Source organism: Onychomys torridus, chromosome 2, assembly GCF_903995425.1.
Source record: "Onychomys torridus chromosome 2, mOncTor1.1, whole genome shotgun sequence".
In the NCBI taxonomy this organism is placed as follows: Eukaryota; Metazoa; Chordata; class Mammalia; order Rodentia; family Cricetidae; genus Onychomys; species Onychomys torridus.
The window spans coordinates 32818985-32841853 of record NC_050444.1 but is presented as its reverse complement, the minus strand read 5'-3'; the positions used below and the strand labels follow the sequence as shown (position 1 = coordinate 32841853).

Here is a 22869-nt window from a genome sequence, read left to right as displayed (position 1 = left end):
TATGAATTTGAAAAAGAGCAAGGAAGGAGATATAGGAGAGTTTGTAGGGAGGGAAGGGAGAATCACAATCTCAAAAAAAATACCCAAAAGAAATGATTTAAAAAATCTGCTTTGTAATCATAACTGTCAGGTTTAAGTATATTAAAAAACTATCAATTAAATGCTGTAAGATGATAAATTCTTTGTTATCACTAGACGCCAACAACTGGAAGCCAATGATATGGGTATTTGAGGGTTATTTGCCTTCATCTGGGAAATACAGAACTGTATACATTCTCCTCTATTAAAATGTTTGTTGTTGTTGTTGAGTGCCAACAGGACAGAACTGAAATCAAGAATAATTAAAAATCTATCAACCAAACACAAACACTTCAGGGATAAAGGGTTTAACTAACATACTTGATTCCGAGATGACTACTTGCACTGTTCTGGTAACTAGTTGAGTCGGGGCTGCTCAAACTTTTAAATTATGATTTCATTAGTTGCAACAGCAGGCTCTTTAGTCAAATATGTCTTCATTACAGGACTACGATGTAATCCAACTCATGGGTTAAAAATGTCTCCTCTGCCTGGAAACCTAATGGCAAATGATACTGCCCTTGACTGCTGATGTGAAATCATTAAACTGGAATTCAGTCATGAGATCTTACTTTTAAAATAATATAGCCCCGTTTTGCTCAGCTTTGAAAACAGCCTTGTGGGTGTTGAAGCATGTAACCAAAGATCTTACATGCTGTGGGAATCCATGCTGACCAGAAATGGAAGCCATAAGCAGGATCCCACCCTCCTGCCTTCGAGCCCTACGATCTAGCTCAAAAGCCTGTTTTCCCATCCCTTCGCCATCTCCTGGCAAAGAGCCTCATTCCCTGCCACTTGTTCTGAGCTATTTTAACTCTGGACAAGTTGTGGTAGTAGGCTATATTTAAATTGGCCTGCGCTGTGAAGAAACAGCTAATGCATGTGGCACCTTTTCCCTTTTTGACATAATCCAATTGTGCTTTGGCTGTAAATCAAACTGTGAGATTTTGTATCTTATACCCCACTATCACACAAACCACCTCCACTCCCACTCCTGGCTCCCCAGGCATCTGCCCCTCAAATGGGGGCCGTGAGAGTCTCCTGGAAAGATGAGCAGGTACCCACAGAGCAGTCACCAGCTGTTTCCAAGAGTAAACAGAGAAACAGGGGCAATAATGAACAGGAAAGCAAAGACCCACTGGCTCCAGGCTGAGTGGCTAGAACATCAGCAGAATTATTTTCCAAGGACCCCGTTCCAGACACAGATTTCATAAAATACAATGTGTCCATTGGGAGTACCTTCAAGGACACCGCACACATATGCAAAGCCAGCTTCTCAAGTATCCAAGCCTTGAGAAGTAGCCATACTAAGGAGCATGGTTTCTAGCCTGGTCCTCTGCGCCTGTCCCTTCATACGGTCAGACTACAGGTCAGACTTCTGTGCTAGACAGGAGCTGGGAGGTCTCACCTGGAGTTACACTGTTGCTTTGCAGAGGGAAAACACTTTGAGCATGTCCTCAAATAATTAAAAGTTAAAGAAAATGTAAAATAAAGCACCTTTGTGTGGAGCAGAACTTCAGTTTCAGTCCATGTTAGTCTAAATTCAGATTCAAGACTCCATCCTGGGGAATCAGAAGACAAGTCAATTTTTCAGAAGTATTTCACAGACCTTGAGTTTTTGTCAGACCCCTAATAAAGGATGCTGGCACTGAGACGTCCATTTGCTTGGCAGTAGGTGGAAATCCACGGGAGGTACACCATCAGACCCCGACAGGTCTAGAGGCACTTAAGCTGAGACCAGGGTTTATGCCTATTTACTTAGGCGCTGTTTACTTGGACTGCTTGAGCTTTGAGAATTGTCCTGCTGTAAACAAGTCCCTACCTGGTTAGCTTCGCTGAATAAACTTTACAATCAAGCTGGGATATAGCTTGGTGGCAGAGCTCTTGTCTGGCATGGCCAATGCCTGGGTACAATCTTTATTACTGCCAGATAGATGGATAGATAGATGGATAGATAGATAGATAGATAGATAGAGATCACTTTACTGGCCAAACAGGTAGTGAACATGAGTCTCCTGGAATAAGCAGGAAAACCACTTTAGAAATATTGTATGTTAAAACAGTGTTCATCCACACAGACTCATCATTTAACCTGAAATCACTTTTAACTGTCCTTAACAAAGGAAGAGACATCAGCAGACTATTTGGTTACCGTAGTCAGGGATACAGACTTCCATACTTATCTCTGCAGTGGCAGGACAGACGAAGAGAAAGGATCAGAACAGAGGTATCTGTTTTTACTGGAAGGCACGCAAGTGGCACCAAATGTAATTATGCTTTGAATATCAGCAAGACAAAACTCAATACTACCCTCAGTGCTCTGAGCTTTTAGGGAGCTAATTCCAAATGTGAACAGATAAGATGCTGTATCTTCTTCCTGAGTGCATTTCTCGTAAGAGCATGAGCACTTGTTCTGTTTTGCTCCTCTTTCTCCAAGGTACTATGCGAGCCTTTGCTCCCCTCACGCCGGTGAGAAACCCCAGACTCACAGTGCTTGCCAGGCAACTGCCTACTTCTGAGCCACATACCTACACACTCAGCCACAGGCTTATTATTTAAGGCAGTATGACAATGAAAAGCATGTGGGACTCTTCCAGGGAACTACAAGTAGCATTTGTTATCTAGATCAAGTCACACATTTAAAGACTGGACCCAGAAGTAGCTGTGGAGGTGCTAACGGGAGATAACGGAGGCCACGTTACAACAGAGCGTAACAGCCCTAACCGGACCTCAAATGCTTCCTTCCAAGTATCAACAGGCATTAGGCTTTCTTCAGAAAGCAAGATGCAAGAGACTCCCTCAATCTTTTCTAAGAAAAGGTCTCAGGGACTTAAAAAAGAACATAATCAAGTGTGAAACAGATGGAGACTAGCTCTAGTCTAGAACAAAAAACCTGGAATGATTACCATTAGAACTTATTTATATATGTGCTTCGATATCTCTCAACTGATTCTAACAACTTTTATTAGTTCAACCATCTTTATGTTCATCCTTGTATCAACTAAGGCACATACGCATGTTGGTGATGATGATGTCGGTTAACTTTTTTTAAAATAACACTTGTATTTTACATGCAGTATCTCTTGCCGTCTACTTATTCCCTCAGTTGGTGGGTGATAGGAGTGGGTGGGAAGAAACCATTTTCACTTCATACTCACACCCACTATCTTGGTCAGGCTGTCCATCTTTCCACTCCACCTGCTAATACTTGAGTTTCTGTGTCATCTGAGTTGTGAGATGAACATTCTCTTCTAGGCACGATATTTAAGTTTCTTTTCCTAAACTAGTATAGCCATGATTATGTATGAGTTGATTCTTTCACATAATAACCTTTCAGCGATAAGCAATTTTTAGTTTAAGTGAAAATTCCAAGAGGCAGCCAGTGTCTAGAAACGAGTGACTATTTTTTTCTTCACAGGGCTTTACGTTGGGGTGAGGAGCTCAATGGCTGAAGCACCTCCCTTTGGCCTCACAAGATATTGCCAGCTTGGATTTCTTTTCTCCTACTGGAGTCAACAGAAGACACTTGCCAAAGTCTGTAGCAGATACTCCATGTTCTTGGGGTGGTCTATGAAGCCTTGTGCCTGCCAGGCCACCCTGAGGCCATACTTGCATTCCACCCTGGTCCCCACAGTGCTCAGGCCATCTGGAGGCTCCTCCCGTCCCCTCCCACATAGTGCCCTGGGCATAGCCTCAGGTGTCTCTGCACTTGTTAAATATGGTACTGAAAAGCTAGCTACTTAAAGCCACAGCATAGTGTTACAACCACAGCATAAAGATAATCCTTGGGTTAGATTCGCACAGTGGGAATTCCACAGCCTCTCTGGGCTTGCTCTGTAGATGCAGACACATTATTTAGGATGCACAGACTTCAAAAACAGGCTAAAAATACCTCTTATACTGGAACACATCCAGAGCCGAGCTCCTTACAGTTTGCCTGATCCATTCCTATAGGTCTGTCTGAGGGAGTTTAGTTCTCACCATTTACAAGCCTTAAACCAAGGTTAGTTCCTCAGTTTCACTGGGTCTCAGATTCTTCATCTGGCGATGTAAACGGCAGTAGAGTCTGACTTTCAGATCAAGGATCACAGATGTTATGTGTAAAGCAGACCACACAAAGCTAGGTAGAGAATAAGTCCCAATATCTCATACAGAGGATGCACCCCTTGATCAACCAATGTAAAAATAAAGTTAAGTTTCTAGATAAGTAACAAATTACTTATTGCACAGTTCAAGAATGTATTAAAAACAACAACAACAACAACAACCCAGGATGGATATATTCACTAATACTTACCTGGTAATCAGTGTTGGAACCAGAAAACGGTGAACAAGCAAAGGCTAGGGTAATGTATTGTGACACAAATGACCCATTAACCTTTACAAAGGATAATAGTTGACAGAGGTCAACAGGGAAGTGATGAAGTTGGGGTACTGAACAGGAAATCTGGATGTGGATCCTGCCTCACCCTTTGCGAGCTCTGTAACACTGGGCAGGTTATTTACATCTTAGAGGTATGAAATTGGTATCGCCAATCTATTGTCTGTGGGGATATAATAAAGTATGTGTGTCTGTACATATACACAGTCAGAAGTTTCATAACCCACAAGACTTTCTCCTCAAGACATACCAATATTAGGTGGGAACCCCAGATTTGTGGCTCAGTAGTTGGCTACCTAGAAGATATTCCTTGTCTAAAGTCACAGGGTCTACTTTTCCTTGAGCAACAATGACTTGGACTACGGTTCTCTCTGTGCCTACGTCAACCATGTTCAGTGTTTCAATGTAGGTTCAGTTTCTTTGGAAACTCGTTAAGTCTTATCTGACTTTAGCTTAAGGTATGAGAATAAATCAAAGGTAAAGGACAGGCGGTAAAGCAGGTTTTACCAAAGACTTCCGGGCAGTCCTGGTCAGAGTCTAGGGGAAACTCTGCTCAGGGGCTCTGAGAGGGTTAGATGAGGGTTCTTCCTGTCACTCATACCTTCTATTTACTGTGGGAGACCTTTCACCTGTGATGTGTTATTCTGCAACTGAAAAATGGTAGTGTCGAGAATCAGAACAATTCTAATTTGTTTCTTGTGAATTTAACATAGGAGCGGCCCTCAGTGTAAAAGCAGACACTAGTGTGGATCACAAACACCTGTCTACCTCCTCCACTTTCACCCTGCTTCCTCCTGGCAACTGTCCATATACCTGGAAGCTCCAGGAAGGCACTTGGAAAGAGTGTCACATGAATATTGAGGACAAAGCCACCAAAGTTAGATGAGCAGAGGCAACTTTATTTCATCACCATGAGATACTAGGACTTCTAACTAGTTAGGGCACGGGCAGGTGGGGTTCTGACACCATGACCCCGAACAGAGGGAGTAGCCCCTTTTTAACCACAAATAGCGGGGAGTCAGGGACAATACAAGAAAGAATTTTTACAATTTGAGGTTAAGCCTTGAGTGATGGTACCTTTGGGGAATTTACAACTTGTGATAACATTTTACAGCTAGTAGTATAATTTGTGATAAGAAGGTGTTTGTACAAGCTTAATGGGGGGTTTGTCAAAGCTTGTTTACACACTTCTGTGGTTATCTTCACACAGCCCTTGACACAGATGGGGTCTTGTCTTAATTTTTAACCGACTGCTCTTGTAACTGCAGAGAATATGGGATAAGGGTCACATAATTGAAGAAACAAAAGTAGGTGGCCTGTGTTTTTGAATTATTGTGGACTCCACAAGAGGAAGCAGGCGGCCAAAAGTTCAAGGTTGATTTTGGCTATCCAGGGAGGTAAAGGCCAGCCTGGGCTACTTTAGACCCTATTTCCAAAACACATGCATGCACACTTATGCACACCCAAACCAAACCATCAGAACATTGGAAAAGTACTGGAAATCCTTTTATTTTTAGGGAAAATGATTTATTATATAAACACAAACTAGACACCTCCCTTTAAGGGATTACCTTCCTACTCAATGAGATGAGTTATTTTACTTTGGTAAATAGTGTAAGAGTCATTTTAGGTAGGGAAAGGCAAATATACATTCTAATTGAAATGTCCCTATTATCTGACTAAAAAGCCAACGAGGGCCCCCACACAAATAACCAAATAATGTGGTAAATAAAAATGAAGTTATATAAATTTTAAAACTAAAGCAAAAGCTTCACAACAGATGTTTTTGTATATGAACACTATATTAGAAAAATCACAGCCCATTATTTGGATAAGTATGTCTTTGATAGTAGCTCAATCTTGCAACCTTCTGATTAAACCAGTATTATTAATAAACATAGTCTATAAAATCTGGAGACCAAGGAAGAACTCAGAAATTTTTAGTTCCAGTTCATTATGTAGTCCAGAAAGCTGAGGCCTAGAACAGCTAAGTTTACAATCTCTCTGGCGTACATCAGTAGTGTCCTCATGACACACAGATGGTCTGTCCTTCCATACAGGCATTGCAGCTCCAGCATCCATAGACAGCATGGTGGGAGCATTACAACAGAGCTACAAAGTACAAAGATCCCCAGTGGGCTGGGCAAAAGGTACCACTTCCTCAGCCACAGGCGTGAAAACTTGGGGAGATTTGCTCTCCCTATGCAAGCTCACACACCAAGGATGGCCAGTTATATGACTACCAATATCTGGGCTACTCTTCAGCACACAAGTGCTTTCCAAATATTTGTTTTTATATTTCAACTCTATTACTAATGTATTCACCTTTCTTGTCACTGATAGAACATATGCAGATGGGAAGAAGAGATGTCTCAGTCTAGAGGGAAAAAAAGGATGATGGGAAACTGAGTGGGGAGGGGCAGAGATACATTTTGTCTCCTGTGAGTGCAACATGGTTAAGGGCACCAACCTCGGAAAACAAGGTTAAACTTAACAATGAAAAACTGTCTGGGGGCCACAACACATGAAGATTGAAAATTTGATATTCATATAATAATATAACATGCACAAAGTCACAATACTCTAATAGTATGGGGACATAATAATACTACACTATATTAGGCATCAATTCTGAAGTCTCTGTTAATACCTTATGAACAAAATTATTGTGGTGAACACTCACAATGGTACCTCTGTTATTTTTCCATTTTGTGTGTGTGTGTGTGTGTGTGTGTAAACATGGTCCGGTAGGCAGTGGTGTACAGAAGAACCAGGACTGAATGCGCATGCTTCATACAAAGCACACCCTCTTCTCACCACATTAGCCTGTCAGCTAGAGGGAATTAGAATGTTCTGGGACAAATCCCATTTGCTTACAGAGGCTTTAGTATTTAAGTCTTAAACATCTTGAGCTTTTGTATTTAGGTCTTACAATTCCAATAAAATGAGCTTCTATTATGCTGATCACTCAGATAAAGAGGATTTGAATCAATTCTAAGAGTCTTAGATGGAAATTGACTAGCATTTTAAAACTCTGCTTGCCAGACCCTCTCTGGATGAGAATGTCTCCAGTAGCTACTTGGACATGTCAGGCTTGCCTTAATATAGTAGGAGCAAAAACCCTACTGATCACCCACCCAGTTGGCCAATTTGGTTAAGAGAGCTGAAAATACTAAGTGGACAGATGTGTTTGCCTGATTATTCTGGTCAAATAGCATCCAATGCACTGAAGTGAAGTCCACAGTCTCTGGAAGTGTCTACTGACAACTTTCTAACTGAAGCTTGCTAAGTATGTCCTGTGTTGTGACTGCTGAGAATCAAGCACCGAGCCCTGGATCAAAGCATTGTGTTCAGATTTGTTTGCATCTGCTATCTGCGGTGGTGGGAGCTATCCCAACCCTGCCCCAGCTCATTCCACACTTAGCCCCTCACATCCACACTTCTGTGCTCTTAGGTCATAGGATAAATCTTGATTTCCCCCTCCCACACCCTGCCCTTTTCAGATCGCCACTGGTACCACCCACTCCCAGCCTCCTCTTTCCAGCCACTAGCACTAACCATCAGGACTATTAGGAGAGGCAGCACCAAGCCAGCCATGCTGACGTCAGAACTAGTCTTGTGAGGCCATCCAATTGAACCAGGGTTACGGGACTTCTCTTCTACTCTACAGTTGCTGCCTTTGAAGGCTCATGATGTGACCGGTGCTACTCAAGATTCATCTCATTTCCTATAATGAGGGCTCTTAAAAGTATCTTAATGTTACTGGTGAAGACACCAAGGCCAAGAGAGGTTTAAATCACTTGCCCAAGATGGGATCAAGACTTTTATTTCAAAGTATATATTCTTCCTTGTTCTACTACCTTAAATCAGAGAGTGCGCCTCAGATCTCTCCTTACTTGTCTATCAGCCTAGAATCTTCTATCAAGTTTTCCCAAACTATGATTAGGGAAGAAGTGTGAATATTTGATTCTAAAACAGAACACTCAGGAACCATCTGTCCAATCATAGAATACATTTTATACTCTCTTAGAATGTTTAAATATCTCTTTGTATCCTGGGGACAGAAACCTTAAGAACATCTGTGAGTGCCAGTAGCCCACTGTGGGAACACATTTTAAATTAAGAAATCTGCAATGTGTATACACACACACACACACACACACACACACACACACACACACACACACACTGTAGAAAACACACATGTATGTGTGTATGTGTACATGCACAAACATACAAAAAATTGAAATAGTTTTAGATTACAATCAAAGTGAGCTGGATGGCATGGCGTTGTGCATTTATAAAAATTAAACAATATAGACACTACCATTATTGTTTTGAGCTCACACATACCAAGGAACCGTAACAAACATATATTACTACTCGGAGCACTTATAGAGAGGAAGGGAACAGGCTCTGAATTGATGGCAGCATACAGAGGTTAGGAACTGAGGGTCATGAAGCTTGACCCTCCCACAGGGAAGGTTAAGAAAAGAGAAAGTGGGAGGGAGCCAGAGAGGGGCACAATGTATGTACACGGACAGTGGAGGATGGGCATAAGCTGCAATGCTGGCCCTGAGCATGGACCCATACTTTCATTGTTAGCGATGTCTATATTTAGGAGTGGTCCAATAGAAACCTTACTTCCATAAACTTCTTTACCAGCATCCCCATGAACATACAGCTCTTCTTCTCCCTCCCAAGGCCTGGCTGGAAGTTCAGGTTGTAGCTCCCATATTGCCATGAGAAAGGTTCTGGTTGACAACAGAACCAAAGCTTTGGATTTCAGCCAGTACAAACTGCTCTACTTTCTTTTCATAAATACAGATGCGCAGCAGAGGGGGGGTGGAGGAATTGAAGAGCAGTGCATGAGCAACTGGCTGGGATCGACCATTTGTGTTTTCTTTGTCTTCGTCCCATGTCCTCTTCCCCCCACACCCAGTGACTCCAGTGGGTGGCAGTGACTGCAAATTTCCTTCCCTTGAACCTCTACTTAAAGAACTGTCCCAACCCTTAACCTCCAGGCAGCTGGGGAGCACAGTGGTGGCTAGGGGATGGGTGGGGGTAGGGAGGACTTCACGAGCCAGGGCTGGTGAATGAACTCCTAAACAAACTCTCCACTGACACATCACTAAAAATAAGTATGCTTACATGCAGAACACATTTTTGGAACACTAAACTGAACTCTTTCCCTCTAGGGACTTAGGTGTCGTTCTTGTTCGACTTTATATAAGATACAGATGCAACAACTTGAACTGTTGGAGGCAGTAAGTTTGGATGCGACAGACCTTTGCGAAGGCGTGAAGGAAGCGCGGAGACAGTGGACAGGCACCGTGTGTCAGCGGCTCACCCGGATTCCGGTCAGAGGCTGATAAGGCTCGATGGGGCATTGCCTTATTTAGTCAGACTGCTGTGCCCAACACCAGTGACAACTGTGCATGCTATGACAAGTCCTGCTCCCTTCAGCCATCTGCTGACACACCAATTAGAAAGAGCGTCTCCACTGTCCGCGCAGCCTACCGCCTCTCTGGCGGCAACTTTCCCACCAACCTGGGTATGCTGCTTGGCAATGGAATCCTCACGATGAGCAGTAATTCCAATTAAGCTCTAGTTCTTAAGGCTTCCCCCAAATTAACATATTAACTAGTTTCTTTTTTGGTACCAGTTCTGGGGATGGAACCCAGGGCTTGTGCATGCTGGACATGTACTACATAACCAATCTACATCCCTAGCCCCTAGTGACTCAGGTTTAATTGTTTCCAGACTTGTGAAACTGTTTACATATTAATATTAGATGAACTGCATTATAGATTGTTAACAACAACAAAACCAGAGTGCAGACGGTGTTTACTCTGAACTACCATCCTTCAGCTGTAGTTCTAAACTATAAAAACCAAATTGCCATAGGTAGGTATTTAGTGCCAAAATTTCACAGCAACACCCGAATGGAACTGGCATGAAGGTGTTTATGGTTCTTTTTTATTCTACTTAGTGTGACTGTAAATTTCCATGGAGAATAAATTAATGTGTGATTTCTTGGCAACAATTACCACCACCACCACCCCAAAACAGCAGGAATTCATGCTATATGCTCCACAATGTTTTTTGAAAAGCCAGGAAATGCAATATCTAAAACACAGCATTATTCAGAAGATTTGCTCATTTATGGTCCAGTAATGAGGATTTAATCTAGGACCTTGTGACTGCCAGGTAAGCAAGCACTCTACCACTGAGCTATATTCCCAGCTCTTTTCTTTTAAACTGACCTTCTTTTTCAATTTTATTATTGTTTAAAATGTTCATACAAGTATACATTATACTGGGTATTTGTTTTGGATACAAGTGCAGGTAGGCTGAGGAATCCCTATATTCCTGCCTCAGCCTAGGATGACTGGTTGGCACTTCCCCAGAAATTCTGGATCATAATTGTGGACTTAAAGTATGCTGTTATGTGTATAAAGGGGGATAAATATATATATATGTTAGGTATGAATGCCAGGAAAAAAAAACATACAAGATTACTAACAACATTTGCTGCTTTGGGGAGAGCACTCAGTCAGCTGGAGTCAGCAACCCAGAGGACATTTACCCTTAATCTATGTATGCCATCTGATAATTATAAGATTGTGAACCAAGAACATTACTCATCTTCCAAAAACAAGGAAAATTTAAGCTCAAAGTGCCACCACTTCCACACATAAGGCAAGAGCCTAACCTACTTACAAAGCACCGTTTCTGCAGGCAAGTTTCCAGCAAGATTCTGTAGGCAAGGCTGCGCTTCCACGGCTGGAGACGGCTCTGGCCAGCCATTCCAAACCAGCCAAACTCCAGTGTCTCCTGACTTCCTTTAAGCCAGAGTCTGTCTGGAGCCACTGTCCCTCCCTAGGCACCACCCACAGTCCATTTCTTCAGTGAGGCTTTTGGGTCCCTAACCTCCCTGAGGTCACTTCAACTCTGGCTGTAATTCTTTATGGTGGTCCATCAGATGCATGCCCATTCATTTGTTCCATCTTTTTGGAAGCAGGGATGAAGAGCCTGCCTTTAAGATTTTCACTTGTTACAGTTTTTCTTACATTGCCAGTTTATTATGTTACATGTGTATCTGGTTTTCTATAATAAGCCTTCCCAAATAGTGATAATTGCTAAACTGAATCAAGCTTATAAAAACATAACCACTGCCCACAAAAGCTTCAAAATAGAATAAAATGGAAAAAAAGAATCAAGCCAGCCTTTTGAAGACTCAGTGCCACCTGTTATTACAAATGCACACACAGAAGATGAGCCCAGGTGGAGAGGGAGCTGCTCTGAGCCCACAAGCCTAAGCGCTAATACCTGTGCTTTCAGTGGAGAAAATCCAGTTACATTCTGGAGCACCCGAGCACGTGAACAAGCCTAGTTAAGTTACTATGAGTTAAAAACTGCAATTGTTCCCTGGAACAGTGAAGAAAAACAGTAATCCTATAATTGTTATCAAGAGTCCAGAGGAACCTAAAGCAAGAGTCATATTTTTCAAAAATCTTGAGCTAGGCTGTTCAGAAACAACCTAGAACCTGTCCTGTCTTAGAACCCCTGAACACACCCCCAAAATGATTTTGGAAATCTCGCCAAGCTGCATTAGTAGGCATATGCAACTTAAAGTTAAGAATCTAATTATAACAGCATGCATGTGCAATTTAATATCTGTTTAATTTATACTTCAGTCTACATAGTCAAGCTCACAAATTTCTGAGTGACTATGTTTGTTTAAGGCAAGAAGCAGAGACATTTGAGGCGGGATGAAATTCTATGTGGCACAGCAGAATTTGCCCAACTATTCACTTCATTCTAGTCCACTGTTTTGGTTTTGTTCAACAATAACAACAACAACAAAACAAACAAACAAAACCCTTGTATTCAAAACCATCCCACACAAACAAAGAACAAGCTATATTTTCTCGTAGAGATGAATTCCACCCAAGAGTTGCACGTTAAAACCCTGACTTTGTAAAAACAAAAGAAACATAATACTTCATTATAGCTTGCAATACAAGGATGTAGTTGGTTTAGCTGCTATGTTTGTTTGTTTTTTAGCCAGAAAATTCGTAGAAACAATTTTAAATTATTGTTTTTACTTTAAAGGAGAGAAAACCAAATCCAGAGAAATCCACTCATTGGCTGTGCTGTTGGGGAGCTGTCCAAGTATGAAAAGAACTGGTGGGATTTACTCAGAGAACAACATTCAGGACTAGGAAACCAAAAGTCCATTCCAAATGTTAGAGAAGGAAGATGTGGGTGCTGGGACAGAGCACTGCCTAGTTCCACGTCTCATCTCCCTGACTCTGCAGAATTTCAGGTGCACCACCACTTACGCCCATTTCTTGAACAATATGTGTAAGTTGGTACTGAACACCTATCACATGAGCCTATTGATGCAATGACTTTATAATAAAGATATTCACAGTAGAACTGGACATTTGGAGCACAGAGAACAGTGGATGGAAAGCAAGCAAGTATGGAAAATGGAGGCAAGGGAGGAAGACTGGGAGGAGACCAAGGAAAAGAGGATCACGTGAACAGCCAAGGCCATTTGTGTAAGGTGAAGCCGAAAGGAAGTTTCTCACTTGGATAATGTCTTAGGACAGGTGACACTGTGCGCCATCAATGGAGAATACCAAGTAAGTCTGGGGTAGGACACCAAAGACTGATGTAATTTTATTATCTGTGCGTTTGTGCGCATGCTTGAGCCTGTGTGTGCATTCAAAGGCCAACTTTGGGTCTCTTCTTCCATTACTCTCCTGTTCTTCCTTATGTTGTGAGACAAAAGTCTCTCATTGAACTTGCTGTTTATGGAACTTGCTGTTCACTCTTTCAGCTAGGCTGGCCAGTCAGCAAGCCCCAGGGATGCATCTGCCTCTACCCGCTTCCACCAATGCTGTGGTTACAGTGGGGGTTATAGAAGGGTCCTGCCACATTTCAATTTTTATCTGGGTGTCAGGGACCTGAACTCAGGTCCTCACGGTTGAATGCTAAGCTTATTTATCCAATGAGACATCATCCTAGTTCAATTTACTTTTGCGCATGGAACAAAAAGCTTTCCATGAGAGTTCACTACTGGGCAAACATGGACTAACCCATACCATAGGTAGAGTGGAAACTGACAGATTCCAGCAAATGAGGCCAAAGAAACATGCATCTACAGTAAAGCTTAGGACCGTTTGATAATGGACCTGCCCTAAAAGGAAAGAATTTCTTCCTACTGAATCTTTCTGTCAGAGAAAATGGAATTAATCATTTGACCTGATTTTATTTTTTTTCCAAGATTGAAAAGAAGCAACTTTGGGGTTTAACCTAAATGTCACTCCAGCAGCAACCAAGGTCTAAATGAACGCATGGTAATCCCAGCCTCCCATGGTACTACAGAAGTGGGGATTTTCCAAGACAGTCCCCAGGATCCCTTTGGACTACCTTATGCCCCACACCTGCTGTGTGTCCTTTCTATTTGGAATAAGGTCTCCTCCATGTGTCTGCCCAAATCTTCCTCTGGCTCAGGATCTGACACTTGTGTTCTTTTCCCAGGAGACCTCCATATTCTCAACATTCCCCCACCCCTGACACATCCCTTTGCTCATTTAAACTTTAGTACTTCAAACATTCTGAAAGCCACAACATTCTACCCTGTCCTGTACTCCTCCCCTAGCATCACAGAGCTGCACAACAAAAAGATGTCTATATAACCCCCATTTACATACACCCTGGAGCAGTCTTCAGGCACTTTCAAAGAGGTGTGGCCCACATACAGCAGGCTAGGGCTTTGTTTATACTTGCATGCAATGGATTAGGAGAAAATAATTTACCCCGATAGGATTTGGGTGGGAATATCCTCAGTTTTCCTTCTAGAGACCTAGGAGTGCTAAGAAAGTCCTGTTAACCACGGCATTGAATACACATCGAACCCAAACACCACAGAAGCCTGTGTAAAGCCTTGTATAATGCCTCAGAGGCATCATCATATTCCAAGACATGTTCAGCATTGGGGCAAACTTGACCCAAAACACTTTGATATGTCCATGACTGGAATAAGAGCTCACACAGAATAGCCACACTCGAACTACCTCACACACATCAAGCTAGTGAGCTGTCCCCTAGCTCAGCTCCGTGAGGTTCTACCAATTATTACTCTATGGTATGGAGGAAGGAAAAAAAGCTTGGCGAAGTTAACTACTTGAGGTCACTCTGCTCACAGGTGACAGTGCCAGTAACTGAAGCTGTTCTGGCTTCTGAGTCTTTTCTTTCCCACTACTACATATTACAGGAGGATATTAAAATAACCCCCTAAGTCTCTCTGAACAGAACATGGTTGCCATACTGAAGATACTTTATCTTTTTTGCTTTTCTCAATGTCTTGGTGACAAGGCCCAAGTTTACATCCTCCCTTATTTCAGCATCCATCAATAACCTAGAGTTGACTATCTCTTCTGAGACCAGAGTGACAAAAAGCAGCAAGGACTTTATCAGAGTTGAGACTGTGGAATGGTGACAGAGGCATTTCTGAAAGAACCAGGACAGTTTGGACCCCATGGCCTGAGGATCTTGGTGACTAGCAGACACTCCCTCTGAAGTCCCTGGAGGACGAGCCACTATTCCTTGAAACACAGGGACCAGCAACTTCTGGGGATCCTGAGCCTCATCTCAGACAGGAAGTTGGTAGGGCCACTGAAACCCACAGCAACTAAGCAGAGACATCATCATCATTAGCAGGGAAATATCAAGAATGAGCCCCCAAGCCCAGGGCCTAAGGACCTCTCTGAAGATCAAATTCTCTAGCTTTTGCCGTCGGCTCCTACATTCTATGCTCCTGTCATTGGCTACTAGGCAAATAGACAGTACACTTACCCTATTCTCTCCCAGCCTCAGATCCAAAGGAGCCATGTGAACATATCCAGGTGGTTGGAGAGGAGCCAAGATTAAGTTGGCCACAGGGATGGAAAGATGGCCAAGAGCAGGTCTGGATGTACCTTCCCTGAATCCCATATCATGCAGCCAAAATGAACACCAAGCAAAAATTCTGCTCTCAACTCCCTTCTCCCAGAATTCCTCTTCCATGGAATGAAGCTCTCTGGGGATGATCCTACACTGGCCTGACATCCATGTAGCTCCGTTTCATGCTGCATTGCTATGTGTTTACATATCTGTCGCTGCCACCTGACCTCACATTTTTCTTTTGAAGTCTTACTGAGGCACTAGCTCTGCTCTTCCTTTCCACGAAGAGGCACTTGGGAAATGTTAGCTGAAGTGATTCTAAAATTCACTCCACTGCAAACATTTAGCGTCCACTTTCTGCTTTAAGTTATTAACTCTTTTGAGCTAGGCAATACTCCACTAAGCAGCTCTCTCTCTCCTCCCAATCTGCAGATGAAGCACTGTAAAATATGCAAAGGTTAAGCCATGCCCCAGGCTCAGTCTCACAGCATTGGCAGGACCAGGATTTGCACTCAGTGCCAGACTGCAGCCTGTGGTGTGTGTGTTCCTAACTAGGAACTCCATAGAGAGGTGAGTAACAGCAAATGGCACCTTTACTTTTTCGGGAAAAACAATCTCTTTATCTTCCAGACTCTGCCAATATGAGTACCTTTGCTTGGAAGTCTCTTCTTCTCCTTTCTGCTTCTGGAAAAGCTGTTTTTCTCAAGACCATACCTGAGACTGTCTCCTGAAAGTCTCTCAGGCTCATCTTGCTGGCTAGGGACTATGTGCTAGGCTCCTAGGTATACTAACTTTTGTTCCAATTCAGCTCTCTCATCACCACCTGCTAGCTTTTCTCCTCAAGCTCTTGACTCAGAATATGAAGTCTCTGGGATCAAGGCCTTCTTTTCATGACACAGCCTAGACACACTCAACAACTGTTCGCTTAGTACTTTAGTGAGCAATGATGTCTGCTGCTTACTGGAAGGACATTTACATACACTTAATATCGTAGAATTCTCCTGACCTCCCCAAGCTATGGGCCAGCTTGCTCTATTTCTTACATGGTGTGGTAGTTAGTTTGAATGTAACTGGCCCCCATAAACTCATAGAGAGTGGCACTTTTGGGAGGTGTGGCCTTGTTGGAGGAAGTGTGTCAATGTGGGGGTGGGCTTTGAGGTCTCTTTTGCACAAGCTTTCTTCAGTGTGACTATCAATCTGCTTCTTGTTGCTGCAAGATGTAGAACTCTCAGCTACCTCTCCAGCACCATGTCTGCCTGCATGATGCCATCTCCCAACTGCTATGCTCCCCGCCATGATGATAAAGGACTGAACCTCTGAAACTGTAAGTGAGACCCCCTCAAATTAAATGTTTTCCTTGTAAGAGTTGCCATGATCATGGTGCTTCTTCACAGCAATAGAAACCCTAACTAAGACACATAGCCACAAACTATGACTGGATATTTCCCATGTTAATTCAGTGAAGTAGAGTCACTCTGGCATCCTTGTCCCCAGATACAAAACTATCTGTAATACATGTAATACTGGACTGATGTCCTGTGAACTGTTAGAAGCTCATTAGATCTCAGCTTCATGCTGAATATTCTAAACTTATAAAGACTAGTCACTTGAAGAAGTTAAATCAATCAAAACCAAGTATTTAAAGGGCCCCAAATGTCCTGCCATTTGTGTTAGGGTCCATGTAAGATACAACACAGACTTTGCTGGCTTATAGTATAATAATATACTAATAAATACCAAGTAGACCCCTGAAGAAGCAATGTTCTGTCATGATTATCACTTTCTTTCCCAGCACTGTAGAAGTAAATATGTTATTCTCCAGGCATTCCTCACTGAGAAGGATCCCAGCTCACTTTAGTGTCTCACTAGGAGGGGACTTTCAGAAACTCTACCTGGTTTAATGGTACACAACCACAGTATTAACCCAGACTTCTAAAAACTACCCAGAACTTACATATGAAAAAAATGGGTGGAAGGAAAAGAAAAAGTACTTGAGATGTCCAGAGAAATTCCAGTTCTGTACAGCCCATTTTAACTTTCTGCAGTTCTTCTTATCTGTTTGGAATATAACCTGCAGGTACAGCAATTCTCAAGCACAAAATTTCACTTATTCTTAACAAGATATAACCCCCTCACCCTTAGAACTTTATTCAACTATAATTTCCAAATAAAAACTGTGTATATTTCTAGGTAAAGCATTTTCTTATCTGTGCAAATTATGGAATGATTAAGCCAAATTAAATATATTTGAGAAACCCCTTCTAAACCTCTGCGGATTAAAAACAAACTTCTACATTTTTGGATGATTCGACATTCTCATATAAACCAAACGTACAAGCTGTGACTTGATACAATCTATGATTTTTGCAAGAGTAACTCATATCTGGGGAGTTTGATTAAAAACAGTAATACTTTGACTTATTTGTTCACGTTTTGTGAACTTCTCAAAATACTGTTGTTGGACTAGAGTCTTCTTACAATTAGTGTCTTCCTGACAAAAACAATTATGATGCCTGAAGGAGACCTCTGCCCTCTCCTAGCACTTGCCTGCTTCCACGAAGTGGTCAGCCTGCTCAAGCAGGGACTTGCTAGTACCTGGTAGCTGTGGGAAGGTGTCTGCCAGGTTGGCTCTCAGAGCCTGCAGGCTTCTCTATCTTCAGCCAGGAAGGGAGGTCAAAGGAAGAGAGCTTTCCCAGGGCTAGAGAAGGGATGCCACTATAGACTCTAGAAAGGTGCTAGGCTCCCCTTGGTTTGGCTCCCAAGCTGAACCCAAGTGTTCTGTGCAGAACTCCTAACTCATTGTCCATCCCAACTACTCTACGCAGTTACCATACATCAGGACATTTTTCAGAGCTTCAGTCCTAGGCTGTAGGGTTAGGGGTCTGCATTAGCCAGTCAATATTTTCTTCTTCATTTAACTGTAAGACAATTCCTGTATGTAAGTATGGAACTACTCTCTGAAGAAAGGCCTATTGCATGGAAACCAGTTGTTAACTTTATTCCTTTCTATAGATTCTTAGTCAAAAGACCAGGCAGCATGAAGATTCAAGCTTAGAGGGCCACTGTACTTACACTTTACAGGAAAAGAAAATGCTAATTTGATTAACTTTTAGGTGGAATTATGTAAATAAATTACATTTACCACCACAAATTGTTTGACACTTGCCTTTAGTATACATTAATTTCCCGTTTCATTCTATCTGCCTCCAAAATTTCCCTTCTGAGGCAGACCCCTCTACAGACTTTCCAAACAAATGTTTATTATGTCAACATGATTCTTTGATTTTGATGTTTTCATTTCTTTAGGAAACTCTCCAATGCTCAGGCCTCAAAGTTCCATTGTCTCATGATTGCCCAGTCATGTTCCATTGTGAATGCCCAGGCATTCTAAGGTGAGTTTGCAGCCTATCCATTGTGAATGCCCAGGCATTCTAAGATGAGTTTGCAGCCTATCCATTGTGAATGCCCAGGCATTCTAAGGTGAGTTTGCATCCTATCCATTGTGAATGCCCAGGCATTCTAAGGTGAGTTTGCATCCTATCCATTGTGAATGCCTAGGCATTCTAAGATGAGTTTGCATCCTATCCATTGTGAATGCCTAGGCATTCTAAGACGAGTTTGCATCCTACTGTCCCAGCATCACCCAGAGTGCCACATGCTCCTGGGCACTCTACTTACACCCTTAGTATTGTCTACAACTGGCTCTATCTGACTTTCTCCCTTTGGGTTTCAGGGATCTAGTTCTTTTTGCCTGAACTGATTCCTGTCTGATTCAGCCCAGTGTTTGCACAGCAGCGAATTGCATTCTCCTGAGACATTGCTTTGCTTATGTCAGTAGCTTCTCCAGAGCCTGGGCATGCGCTGCATGTTACCTGATGGGTGCTGTTATGACTTTGACACCTAGCAGGCACCCTGGACCCAACCAACCTCCTCCCTCATTACCGCTCAGCTGTGCTCTACACTGCAGCAAAGCAAAACAGAGTACTGGATCGTATGTGCTCAAGAGGATGCAGAATCAAGAAGGGGTTGGTGCCTTATTCTGAAGTTTTTGTTTTTTAAATGTTGACCTGTGTGTATGTGGGCACACATGTGGAGGTCAGAGAATAATTAGTGGGAATTGGCTCTTTCCTTCTATACCACATGGGCTCTGGGGACTGAACTCATATCATCAGGCTTCAGTAGCAAGCATCTTTAACTTATGGGCCATCTTGCCAGCTCCCTGGAAGTGCATTTTTGTATGTACATTGTGACTCAGCCTTTTCAAATGAGATGAAGCCTAAATATTACAGTAAGGCTGTATCCAGTATTTCTAGCCTAATTCTCAATTTCAAATCAAAACATTCTTGGTACACACCAACAACACTGACTTTCCAAAGTTTTGGAAGTAGTTCTGCTAGTCTCCAAATACTTGGGAACTTACTGGACCATGTTTCCTGGTGGTAGGATAAGGGCAGGAGGAAGGTGTGTACTTAGGAGAAAATCCTTGTTTCCAGATGCTATTGGCAGCGAGAGCCACTCAGGAGCATTAACACAACACTAGGAAAGCATGAACGTGTGAAACTAAGATGCAGAGCTATTCCATAGCTAAGGCACGCAGGAGAGCTCACTGCTTTTGAGTGTGCCCCTTCTCCTTAGGCTGTGACCCATCAGGTACAGTACTGCTTCCCTCCCGGCAGAACCTCCATCATTTCTGGTCATTCATGCCTCAACTTCCCTCTAAAATGTTGCTCCCTGATCAACTTCTTTTTCTCTCTGAGTCTGGGTCTCAATAACTTAGCCCAGGCTGGCCTTGAACTTATGGTCCTCCTTCTGCCTTCTGAGTACTGGGATTACAAGGCCTGTACCTTTGGCTCTGTCCTGACCAAATTCTTTATGACATCATGGCCAATCAATTCTACTTGGCCCCAGGTACGGTTATTGTGCCAAATTTCCCAGTCTTCCCAGCGCTTTACTGGTCATTTCTCTGGGGTTAGCGTCCACCCACCGTGGTGTAGGAGGGCGCCTGACCACATCTTCCCTTGGGTGGTTTATCCCATTTCCCTTGAAACATGTTTACGATGTGCACTGAAGCCTCAACAAGTGTGACAAATACAGCAGCTACAATTGAAATAAAACTCTTCAACATAAGGCGTACTACCTGAACGTGAAAACCCCAAATCGTACAGCATAGGAAGATGCTGACGCAAGCAACCAACCAACCAAACCACAAACACAAAAACCACTTACACCAATTCCCAGGTATGATGTTTACTCTTGTGTTTACTTGTAGAATTAAATATTAGTGATTGTTCCCTTACTTGATAATCCGATTTTATTCAGTAACAGGTTGAAAGTTACTGTACTCTCCTGGAGTCGCCTGGCTAAGGATGTAGTGCAGTCATAGAGCACTTGTCTAGCATGCTTGGGCCCTGGATTTCATCCCTAGCACTCCCAGAAAAAAAAAAAAAAAGCTTTATTGTCAAGTTCATATTATAATGTGAAATAACTAGGCTAATAGCCGAGTAAAAGGAGCCACTGGCACGGCCTTAAACACAAATCAGTCTACTCACTTTTAATTCACGTGAGAACAATCCATTTGACATTTATGCAAACTGTCTTGGGACTTTTGTAGAATGAGGTAGAACAGTAATCAGCCTGTGCTGGATGAACTGCTTTCAGTTCAGCTGTGCTAACTCTAAGCTTGTGGTGGGGAGTCATGCTCACACTTCCCGTTTTCCCTTGAGGTCTAACACAATGGAGAAGGTGCAAGTATTTAATAATAATTTATGAATTGAACAAATGACTAGATTTGGAGCCGTGCTTCCGGTACTTCAAAATCGAGTTTTAGTTTTGATGCCTCTAATTATAGTCCTGATCCCAAGAGTTTATACAAATGTGCGATGCTGTTCCCTGGCTCAGAATGTCTTACCCAGGCTAGCCCTCTGCAGGCTACCCATCTTTCCCTCCATATACTCCTTCATGTCAGGAATCATCTTTCCCTCGTGTCCATTCCCTAATAGCTTTCTACCAATGGGAGGACATGCTTACCCACCAGCACCAAGTGAGCTACCTAGGAGCTGGAGGCTACCTTATACCTGGAGGTGACCCAGTCCCTTGGGTCCATCCTGGAGCCCCACAGCCAGGGAATGCTCCAGCCTATCTTGGAGGCCAAGGCTTTGGGGCCCCACCTGGTGCAGCAGGCTTTTCTGGCTATCCATAGCCACTTGCATAGTCTTGTGGTGGTGGATCAGGCCCGAATTCAATACTAGGTGGCTTTCCTGGAGGAACAGATACCTTCTCAGGACCCTGGGGGACAAGCTCCTTACTCTAGCCAGACTGCTATGACTCAGAGCACCCAAGGGACAATCCAACCAGCCTCTAACTTTGATACAATGAGAGATGCAGAAACTCTCCTCAAAGCAATGGAGGGGATCGGGACCGCCGAGCAAGCAATTGTGGATGTTGTGTCTAAGTGTTCCAATGAGCAGGGTCAGCTTGTAAGACCATGTCGGACAAGGATTTAATTAAAGATCCCGTCAGAGTTGAGTGGAAATATGGAAGAATCAATTCTTGCCCTGTTCTACATATTATGTGATACCTGAAGTTGACAGAAAGCGATGCAGAGAGCTGGAACTAAAGAACAAGTACTTATAGAGATTTTGTAAATTGGAGACATTGTTAGATGCTACCAATTAGAATTTGGACGAGACCTTGGGAAGGACATTAGATCAGGAACCTTGGAACATTTTGAATGTCTCTTCATGTGCATGTGCCTGGGAAACAGTGATGAGAAGCACAGTGTAAGCCAGGAAGACAGAGTGGTTCAGGAAGACACACTCAGCACCTTTATCAGGCTGGTGAGAGGAGGCTACAGACAATGAGTGCTGTGTCGACATGGTCCTTGGCACAAGAAGCTTCTCTCAACTGAAAGCTACCATGGAGGCCTTTTCCAGGATAGGAAATCGTGATTCCTTAAGCAGTGTGAGCTGAGAGTTTTGTGGATATGTTGAAAGTGGTTTGAAGACCATCTTGCTGCACACCCTAAACCGCCCTGCCTTCTTTGCTGAGTGGCTCTACTGGTCCATTGAAAGGCACTGGCACAGAAGACTCCATCCTGGTCCCAACTGTAGATACATGAAGCCAGGGTGACCTGGTTCAGATAAACAGATACTTTTACGGATGTATCAGAGGACCCTAAGCACACTGGATGCCAAGTGGCATAAACGGAGGTTACAGAAAGCTGCTTCTGGCCATTGTTGGCCAGTGCGAGGGATTTCTCTTTTCTTTAGTGAATGGAGCTGTTCAGAGCTTATTCTTCCAAGCAATGAGAACTGTATACAGCCATGTTAAACATCATACCTAACCAGAGTAGTTCTGTTCTAAGGACTGCATCAGGGGTGACGTGCTTGGTTTGCACATTTTGTTACTGTCTTACATTTAATGTAACTTTTCCCCTATATCCAATCAGTGTA

The 22869-nt window shown here is 42.9% G+C and overlaps 1 protein-coding gene and 1 pseudogene across 4 annotated transcripts in view; one reads left to right on the top strand and one right to left on the bottom strand.

Annotated features, from left to right (window-relative positions):
• Jph1 (junctophilin 1) overlaps positions 1–22869 on the bottom strand; it is an 87916-nt gene that overhangs the window by 43448 nt on the left and 21599 nt on the right. The window lies entirely within an intron of this gene.
• On the top strand, positions 21318–22595 carry LOC118577364 (annotated as a pseudogene).